Below are 11,285 nucleotides of genomic sequence, written 5' to 3'. Positions count from 1 at the left end.
TGCTTCTGTCCCAGACCCTGAGGACGTGTCTAAACTGTGGGAGGAGGCATCCCGGTCGCTCAGCGGTTTAGCGCCGCCTTTGGCCCAGGGTGTGATCCTGGAGACCTGGAATCCAGTCCCCCCTCGGGCTCCCTGCATGGAGCCTGCTTTTCCCTCTGCCTGTGTATCTCTGTTCTGTCTCCCATGAATAAATAAATAATATCTAAAAAGAAAAATAAACTGCCGGAGGAATTTCACTTTGCACGCTCTTTGGCGGGCAGGGGAGTGATCATGGTTGTCCTGTGTACTGAGAATGTGGTTTTAAGTATGTTTTAATTGCCATGAATCAGCACCTGATCCAGAAAAACACTATAGACACTAAAGCAAGACTACAGAGCAAATATTGAAATATTTAAAGTTGGATTTAAAAATCTGCTAGTTTTCACATCTGTACAGTGAGGGGCTTAGACTTGGTGATCTCTAGGTTCTCTTCCATATTTGGAAATTGTAGGATTTTACCCTCCCAGCATTCCACTCTATGTCGGTTTCAATATCTACATAGGTATACTTCTTTTTTCCGCATAATTCCTTAAGATTCTGGAGTTCCTTGGGGACAATTTTATGAAACTCTTCTGATTTTATAGGTTGTCTAAAATGTGTTCAGGGTTCCATTCCAATCCTTCTCACAGATGTTATTTTCCAGTCTAATACTAGAGAGAACTGTTCATAGCAATCTTAACAGCATTTCCATGAGTAGCTCTTTTTCACTCTATAGCAACAAATTCCAATCCAGTCTCCATATGTGCTTCTTTATCCATTCATTTTCTCCCTGAAATGTAGTATTCTTGTGGTTCTTGAATGACAGTTACTCTGTCCTGAGTAGCTATGCCAACCAGTAGGCCAGGTGTTTGCCAGAAACCAGATACCTTTCTTGGGTATCTTGGCTACACACAGGCAAAGACAGGGAGAGATGGCTTATATGACCCTTAAAATCTACTCCAGTCAGAGGAGCTGCCAGGTCTGAAGGAATAACCTGTGAACATTTTGGGGGTTTAGAGACTGATTCTGGATAGTGCGTTTTTGTAAAGACCCCTATCTTTCCCCTTTCATTCCCATGAAACTGAAGGTCTCTCTATTGCATGTGTTCCAAGAAATTTTGACTAAAGTGCATAACAAGAGCACCATGTCTAATATGTGACAAATGAGTCCTGACACCTGTTGATAATTAGGGATTACTAGGTCAAAAAGTGTTTTAAGTAGTGATAGCCTTGAGGAGGCACTTATATTAGTTTCTGGCCACTGTAAGAAATATCTGCAAACTTGGAGGCTTAAAACAGCAGAAATTTATTATCTCACAGATCTGGAAGTCAAAGATCTGAAGTCAGTATTATTTGGCTGAAATCAAGGTGTTCACAGAGCCATAGTCCTTCTGGCTGCTCTAGGGGAGAATCCATTTCTAGTCTTTTCCAGCTTCTGGTGGCCACTGAAATTCTTTGACATAGTCACATCACTCCAATCTTCAAGGCCAGCATCTTCAAATGTCCCTCTGCTCTGTCTTCACCTTTTCTTTGTGTGTGAAAGATCTGCTACTATTCAGGGCCAATCTGGATAATCCAGGAAAATCTCCCCATTTTAAGATTTTAATGTAATTATATCTGTAATTAAAAATTTAAACTTCTTTATTTAAAATTTTAAATTTATTTACATGTAAAGTACCATTCATCCATTTTATTTATTTTACCATAGAAAGTAACAGTCACAGGTTCCAGGCATGTACCATGTAGATGTGTTTTGCTTGCAGGGGAGGGTGCCTTTTTTCAGCATACCACAGCCACAGGAACTATGGAATCCATCCTGTCACATATTCAAGAATACTAAAACTTCATAGGCCTATGGTGCTGCAGGACCCTTCCAGCTGTATCAATGGGCTTGAATTAAACAAGCACTCTCCAAGTCTAAGGCATTGCCTGTGAAATATTTAAGTTGATAAAATTTATCTACAAGCTACTGCTTCCCCTTGTGTGTTTCTCCATCCCCCTCCTTCTAACTCTCCACTCCTACTTTTGTACATCCCATTCACCTGAGGCAAGCTTGAGGCCCCTAACAAGCACATACCTCTAAGTTGCTATCCCTCAAGTCTCCAGCTCTGGTTCTATCTCTCTTTGGAGCCCCAAATCCATTTACTTAACTCCCTGCTACATTCAATATCAACCTAAAATAATATCAACCTAAAATATCAAAACTAAAATAATTTCGCCATAAATCTGACACCCTTCCTGTATCTTCTGGTCCTAGTAAATGGCAACAGTATGCACAAAGTCATCCAAACTTCAGTCTTTGCACTCGGACAGATTGGGGTTGAATTCTGGCTTCACCACTTACTATCTGTGAAAACTTCAGGAATATATTTTCTATGCCTCACATTCTTCTTTGTGTGTGTGTATGTTTATTTTTTATTAGACTTCAATTTGCCAACATATATATATATATAGGATAACGGCCAGTGATCATCCTGTCAAGTGCCCCTCTCAGTGCCCATCACCTAATCACCCCATCCCACAGCTCACCTCCTGTTCCAATCCCCTTTGTTCATTCCCCAGAGTTAGGAGTCTCTCATGTTCTGTCACTCTGTCTGATTTTTCCCACTCATTTTCTCTCCTTCCCCTTTAATCCCTTTCACTATTTTTTATATTCCCCATATGAGTGAAAACATATAATGTATGTCCTTCTCCAATTGACTTACTTCATTCAGCATAATACCCTCCAGTTCTATACACATTGAAGCAACTGGTGGGTATTTGTCCTTTCTAATGGCTGAGTAATATTCCATTGGATGGATATATATATATATATTTTTCTCTCTCTCAAAATACTTTATTATATGGCACTCATCCTTCTTGTGATGCTGTGAGATGATAAAATGCCTACACGATGAAATGAAGTGAAGTGAATGACACAGGCCTGTGACATAGCATGAGGCTACTGGTGACCTTCTAATGATACATCAGAAGGACGATCATCTGCTTCTGGACTGTAGTTGATGTTGGGTAACTGGGCAGGAGTTAGGGGAGAGGCCTCACTTTAATGTCCACAAATCTGGGCTGTGCTCCAATGGGTAGATCAGCTTTGGTTTGGGCAAAGGACAGCCCAGAAACTATATATATATATATCTCACATCTTCTTTATCCATTCATATGTTGATGGACACCAAGGCTCCTTCCACAGTTTGGCTATTGTGGACATTGGGGCTATAAACATTGGGGTGCAGGTGAATCAGCTTTTCACTGCATCTGTATCTTTAGGGTAAATCCCCAGCACAGCAATTCCTGGGTCGTAGGGTAGCTCTATTTTTAAATCTTTGAGGAACCTCCACACAGTATTCCAGAGTGGCTGTACCAGTTCACATTCCCACCGACAGTGCAAGAGGGTTCCCTTTTCTCCACATCCTCTCCAACATTTGGTGTTTCCTGTCTTGTTAATTTTCCCCATTCTCACTGGTGTGAAAAGGTAGATCATTGTGGTTTTGACTTGTTTTTCCTTGGTGGCAAGTGCTGCAGAGCATTTTCTCATGTGCTTGTTGCCCATGTCTATGTCTTTCTCTGTGAAATTTCTGTTCATGACTTTTGCCCATTTCATGATTCGATTGTTTCTTTGCTGTTGAGTTTAATAAGCTGTTTATAGATCCTGGATACTATCCCTTTATCTGATAGGTCATTTGCAAATATCTTCTCCCATTCTGTAGGTTGTCTTTTAGTTTTGTCGACAGTTTCCTTTACTGTGCAGAACCTTTTTATCTTTATTAGCTTCCAATAGTTCATTTTTGCTTTTGTTTCCCTTGCCTTCATAGATGTGTCTTGTAAGAAGTTGCTGTGGCCAAGTTCAAAAAGGGTGTTGCCTGTGTTCTCCTCTAGGATGCTGATTGACTCTTGTCTCACATTTAGATCTTTCATCCATTTTGAGTTTATCTTTGTGTATTGTGTAAGAGAATGATCTAGTTTCATTCTTTTCTGCACATGGCTGTCCAATTTTCCCAGCACCATTATTGAAGAGACTGTCCTATTTCCAGTGGATAGTCTTTCCGGCTTTGTCAAATACTAGTTGACCATAGAGTTGAGGGTCCACTTCTGGATTCTCTATTCTGTTCCATTGATCTATGTGTCTGTTTTTTTTTTTTTTTATGTGTCTGTTTTTGTGCCAATACCACACAGTCTTGATGATCACAGCTTTGTAGTACAACTTGAAAACTGGCATTGTGATGCCCCTGGCTCTGGTTTTCTTTTTAATATTCCCCTGGCTATTCAGGGTCTTTTCTGATTTCACCCAAATCTTAAGAGGATTTGTTCCAACTCTCTGAAGAAGGTCCATGGTATTTTGATAGGGATTGCATTGAATGTGTAAATTGACCTGGGTAGCATTGACATTTTCACAATATTAATTCTTCCAATCCATGAGCATGGAATATTTTTCCATCTCTTTGTGTCTTCCTCAATTTCTTTCAGAAGTGTTCTGTAGTTTTTACTGCATAGATCCTTTACCTCTTTAGTTAGGTGTATTCCGAGGTATCTTATGCTTTTGGGTGCAATTGTAAATGGGATTGATTCCATCTATTTCTCTTTCTTCAGTCTCATTGTTAGTGTCTAGAAATGCCACTGATTTCTGGGCATTGATTTTGTATCCTGCCACACTGCCAAATTGCTGTATGAGTTCTAGCAATCTTGGGATGGAGTCTTTTGGGTTTTCTACGTACACTATCATGTCATCTGCGAAGAGGGAGAGTTTGACTTTTTCTTTGCCAATTTGAATGCATTTTCTTTCTTTCTTTTTTAGTCTGATTGCTGAGCCTGGGAATTCTAGTACTGTTTTAATAGCAGTGGTGAGAGTGGACATCCCTGTCTTGTTCCCGATCTTAGGGGAAAGGCTCTCAGTGTTTCCCCATTGGGACTGATATTTACTGTGGGCTTTTCTTAGATAGCTTCTAAGATGCTGAGGAATATTTCCTCTATCCCTACACTCTGAAGAGTTTTGATCAGGAATGGATGCTGTCTTTTGTCAAGTGCTTTCTCTGCATCTATGGAGAGGATCATATAGTTCTTGTTTTTTCTCCTGTTGATATGACCTACCATGTCGATTGCTTTACGAGTGTTGAACCAGCCTTGCATCCCGGGGATGAATCCCACTTGAACATGGTGAATAATCTTCTTAATGTATTGTTGGATCCTATTGGCTAGCATCTTGGTGAGAATTTTTGCATCCATGTTCATCAGGGATACTGATGTATAATTCTCCTTTTGGTGTGGTCTTTGTCTGCTTTTGGAATTAAGGTGATGCTGGTCTCATAAAATGAGTTTGGAAATATTCCATGCCTTTCTATCTTTCAGAATAGCTTTAGTAGAATAGGTATTGTTTCTTTAAACGTTTGATAGAATTCCCCTGGGAAGCTATCTGGCTCTGGACTTTTGTGTCTTCGGAGGTTTTTATGACTGCTTCAATTTCCTCCCTGGTTATTAGCCTGTTCAGGTTTTCTATTTCTTCCTGTTCCAGTTTTTGTAGTTTGTGGTTTTCCAGAAATATCTCCATTTCTGCTAGATTGCCTAATTTATTGGCGTATAGCTGTTCATAATATGTGTTTAAAATAGTTTGTATTTCCTTGATATTGATTGTGATCTCTCCTTTTTCGTTCATGATTTTATTAATTTGAGACTTTTTTCTTATTAATAAGTAAGGCTGGCTAATGGTTTATCTATCTGATTCTTTCAAAGAACCAACTCCTGGTTTTGTTGATCTGTTCCACAGTTCTTCTGTTCTCTATTTCATTGAGTTATGCTCGAATCTCAATTAACTCTCTTCTTCTGCTTGGTGTAGGTTTTATTTGCTGTTCTTTCTCCAGTTCCTTTAGGTGCAAGGTTAGCTTGTGTGTTTGAGGGTTTTTTTCCCCAATTTTCGGGGGTATGCTTGTATTGCAATGTATTTCCCTCTCAGGACTGCTTTGGCTGTATCCCAAAGATTTTGAATGGTTGTATCTTCATCCTCATTAGTTTCCATGAATCTTTTTAATTCTCTAATTTCCTGGTTTACCCTTTCATCTTTTAGCAGGATGGTCTTTAACCTCCATGTGTTTGAATTTCTTCCAAATTTCTCCTTGTGATTGAGTTCAAGTTTCAAGCATAATGGTCTGAAAATATGCAGGGGAGAATCCCAATCTTTTGGTATCATTTGAGACCTGATTTGTGACCCAGTATGTGGTCTATTCTGGAGAAAGTTCCATGTGCACTTGAGAAGAATGTGTATTCAGTCACGTTCAGATGGAAAGTTCTATATATATCTGTGAAATCCATCTGGTCCAGTGTATCATTTAAAGCTCTTGTTTCTTTGGAGATGTGTGCTTAGAACATATGTTATTTGCATAAAGTGCCGTGTTGAAGTGTCCCAGTATTAGTGTATTATTATCTAAGTATTTCTTTACTTTGGTTATTAACTGATTGCTATACTTGGCAGCTTCCACATTAGGGGCATACATATGATTCTTAGTTACTCTTGTTGGATAGATCCTTTAGTTATGATATAGTGTCCCTCTTTATCTCTTCCTATAGTCTTTGGGATAAACTTTAATTTATCTGATGTGAGGATTGCTTCCTTTTGAGGACCATTTGAATGGTAAATGGTTCTCCAACCTTTCATTTTCAGGCTGGAGGTGTCCTTAGGTCTAAAATGAGTCTCTTGTAGAACAGCAAATAGATGGGTCTTGCTTTTTTATCCAGTCTGAAACCCTTCCTCGTTTGATGGTATCATTCAGCCCATCATGTTACGATTGAAAGATATGAATTTAATATCATCATAATACCTATTCAGTCCCTGTATTCGTGCATTATTTTGGGGGGCTTCCTCTTTCTTTTACAGATTCCCCCTTACTATTTCTTGCAGAGCTGGTTTGGTAGTCACATATTCTTTCATTTTATGCCTATCTTGGAAGCTCTTTATCTCTTCTTCTAATCTGAATGAGAGCCTTGCTGGATAGAGTATTCATGACTGCATGTTCTTCTCATTTAGGACCCTGAATATATACTGCCAGCCCTTTCTGGCCTGCCAGGTCTCTGTGGAGAGGTCTACTGTTAATCTAATATTTCTCCCCATATAAGTTTGGGATTTATTGTCTCCTGGTGCTTTGAGGATTATCTCTTAATCCTTTGAATTTGCAAGTTTCACTAATAAATGTCCAGGTGTTGAACTGTTTTCATTGATTTTAGGGTGGTACCTCTCTATATCCTGGATCTGAATGCCTGTTTCCCTCTCCACATTATGGATGCTCTCAGTTATGATTTGTTCAAATATGCTTTTTGGTCCTCTCTACCTTTTGGCCCCCTCTGGAACCCTAATTAAACATAGTTGTTTCCTTCTGAGGCTGTCATTTATTTCCCTTAACCTTTCCTCATGGTGTTTTCATTGTTTTTCTCTTTTTTCCTCAGCCTCCTTCCTTGTCATCAACTTATCTTCTATGTCACTCACTCTTTCTTCTACCTCATTAACCCTTGTTATTAGGACCTCCAGTTTGGATTGCATCTCATTTAATTGATTTTAATTTGGGCTGATGAGATCTAAATTCTGCAGTCATGAAGTCTCTTGAATCCTTTATGCTTTTATCCAGAGCCACCAGTATATTTATAATTGTGCTTCTGAATTGGCTTTCTGACATCGAATCGTAATCTAAATTCTGTAACTCTGTGGCAGAGAGTACTCTTTCTGATTCTTTCTTTTGTAGTGAGTTCTTTCTAGTCATTTTGCTCAGTGCATAGTTGCTGTTTGAGCAGGCTGAATCAAGAATATCAACCACGACCTTAGTAACTTCACCCTAGATGATTTTTGTTAGAAGCGAAAACCCTTCTCTCTGTAGCATTCCAGCTATTCTCTCTTTAAAACTCAGGTCGAATTCATAGGTTTTAAGGATGGTTTGAAATTAATCTAGGTAAGTTTTTAGGGCCAGGTGAGTTGAGGACTCTACTCCATCATCTTCTCAGCTCCCCCCCTCTATGCCTCATGTTCTTCATCTGAAAATGGAGGGTAAAAAAAGCACTTACCTCATATAATTGTTTGGTTTAAAAAAGGTAAATGTAGAGCCCTATAATGATGCTGGACACATTGTAAGCACTAGAAAAATTAGTCTATTTGTTATTAACATTTTCATCCTCTACTATTAAACCTTCTCCCTCACCTCCATGCTGCCCCTCCCCACAACTAGAGAATATATCTAGTAAATCGTATTTTTAAAAATATTTTATTTATTTATTCATGAGAGACACAGAGATGCAGAGGCACAGGCAGAGGGAGAAGCAGGCTCCAAGACAGGACTCAATCCCGGGTCTCCAGGATTACGCCCCAAGCCATAGGCATTACTAAACCACTGAGCTTTCAGGATGCCCTAGTAAGTCCTATTTATTTTCTTTGTAATAAGTCTTCTCCTTGACATCCTCATAGCCACTGCTCTAGGTCAAGTCTTGGTCCTCTCTAGATCACATACTACCCTCCCAACTGGTCTCCCTGCTTCTATCCCTTACATGACAGTCTCATAAAATGGAACCTCATCTTGATAGAGTCCTAAATTCCTGGATTGTTTTCCTGAAACAGTAACCATTACTGTACATAGGTTTTTACAATTTATCTCAAACCTACCTCATGTTATTCTTTGTATCACATTGAAGTTACAGCTGGTCTCTGAATATGCAAAGCTCTTGTGACCCTTTATGCCCTTATATATAATGTTAGCACCATCTAGAAAGCTTTCATTTTTTCCCCTCTTTCTGGCAAAATACCATTTATCCTTCACGATTCAGGATCCTTTGTCAAATCCAGCTTTCCCAAACAGAGTAAATCTGTCAGGCCCATCTCTGAACCCCCACACCGCTTTGTACATCCTTCTACCCGAGGAAGGAAAAGAAAGAAACATTCTAGGAATGCCTGTGGCTGAATACCAGGCTCTAGGTTAAATGCTTGAGAACACTGAATATTATTTGAGCCCTGGGGTCCAAGAAAGCAGCCACAGTTGAGAAACTTCCCCACCTTTTTGTGTTCCCAAGAACAGCTAATTTTTTTAAAGATTTTATTTATTTATTCATGAGAGATACACATAGAGAGAGGCAAAGACATAGGCAGAGGGAGAAGCAGGCTCCATGCAGGGAACCCTGTGTGGGACTCAATCCTGGGACTCTAGGATCACACCCTGCAGCAAAGGCAGACACTTAACTGCTGAGCCACCCAGGAGTCCCAAGAACAGCTAATTGTAAAGGACCATATTGCCCTGGCATATTCTGAGATAAGACCCTATCCATATTTCCTCATGGTTCCCATAAGACTGATGATGACTCCTTTGTTCACCTGCCTCTATAAAACTTTCCCTTCTTTTCTTTGAGCAGTCTCTTTAAGGCTATAGTCTGAATAAAATCATTTCTTTAATTCTGTGAAGTTAGTTTTGTTCTTAGTAGTTTACAGATGAGAAACTGAAGCTCAGATGCATGGCCTAAGATGGTACCATTAAGGAGGAAATATGATTTCTTCCCAGTCTGTGTGGCTTCCACTAGGTTCTTTCCACAACTCTTATAAATGGAATGTGACTTAGCCATGCAGGTAAGCAGGCCATGAAACCTTCAAAAGCAGGGACATCCAGGTCTCAAATTCATCTTAATCCTTGTTTGCTAAATGAATTCCTGAATAAACTGTGTCAATTCCCACTGAGGTAGTGTTACAGTGTTTCTCACTTCCTTTTTAACCTAAGCTTCTTTTTAATACATAGGAAAAACAAATATGAAAGGCTGAAATTTTGAGCCAAAGGAGAATTTACATTTTATTTTATTTATTTTTTTAAAGATTTATTTATTTGTTCATGATAGACAGACAGAGAGAGAGAGAGAGAGAGAGAGGCAGAGACACAGGCAGAGGGAGAAGCAGGCTCCATGCTGGGAGCCCGACGTGGGACTTGATCCTGGGACTCCAGGATCACGCCCTGGGCCAAAGGCAGGCACTAAACCGCTGGGCCACCCAAGGATCCCCAATAATTTACATTTTAAATGTAGATGATAGTGCTTTATCCTAAGGATTGGGGTTCTCTGAGGAATTTCAGACCTGATGAAGGGGGATGTTGGTGGAAGGGGAAGGCTTAATATCCCTTCCAAAACTTCCAGCCTCCTAAAGACTTCAAGTGGTAGAATTTCCTCCGAGAAGTGGATAATTCACTTGAGAATGGAAACTCTTCATTGTCCATTGTATCGCATTTATTATTCTGTCCAAAAATATCTCAGGATCAGGTGCTGAGAGGTGATAGCCAGATAACATCTTGGGTTAAATGCCTGTCTCTGTTGTAGGATCCTCACTAGAATCATAATATCCTCTCAGTGGAGGAGGCCCCAAGGGTCATCTTATCTAGTCCACTGACAAAGTGGATTGTATCTCAGTCAAATGGGAACCTATGCCTTCTTAGGGATTTGTTTGAGACACTAACTTTGCTCACAGTAGCACACTGTTATTTGTGTCTAGCCTCCATGTTTGTGCTGCAGTAACAATGGTGCCTTCTTTCAGGTCTCTGCTGAAATGACAGACAACCTTGTAGATTCAGAGTTCCCACTCAAACCTTAGTCTACCTGAAGAAGACCTCCATTTCAATTCTCAGATTATGTATTCTTTCCTAACAAAGCCAGACACTCCTCCATTACTAGCATGGAAGGTTAGATTGGAGCAGTGCGCACTGGCTGAGAGAAGGGATTGTCACCTTTACTGGTCTATCAGAATTTTTCAAGGCAGAATCTTTTAAATATTTCTGAATCCAGACCCAGTGTAAGGCAATACATTATACTTCATGACTCATTTTGCACAAACGTGTGTATAACTGAAAGAAAGTTTTCCATGGAAGAGTATTTAACTTTACTACATGCAATTCAATTTTAGTTTACTTATTTTAATTTTTGAAACATTTTGGTCATCACTGTCATGTAAGGGGTTCATGGATACATATATTGCCAACATCTGAGAATCAAATCTTCTATTCCCATACTTAGCCTAGACTTTGAAAGCTATACCTTATTGTCTACACGAACTTAATTTCACTATTCTACTATCTTCATTAGCATGACATTAGTTTTCCAGGTCTCCCCTGTCCAGGCAAATGTTTTATTACAGGAACATCTTCAAAAATCCAACAATTAACTCTTCAATGGAAGGCATTAACAGCGCATTTAAAATGTCCTAAGAGTCTTTTAATCTCTTACTTCAAAACCCTTGTCTTGCCGTTTCCACCAATCTTGGACTGTTGCATTATAATCCTT

Source organism: Canis aureus, chromosome X (genome assembly GCF_053574225.1).
Source record: "Canis aureus isolate CA01 chromosome X, VMU_Caureus_v.1.0, whole genome shotgun sequence".
Lineage (NCBI taxonomy): Eukaryota > Metazoa > Chordata > Mammalia > Carnivora > Canidae > Canis > Canis aureus.
The sequence above is the reverse complement of the archived record's forward strand: the minus strand, read 5'-3'. Positions refer to the sequence as shown.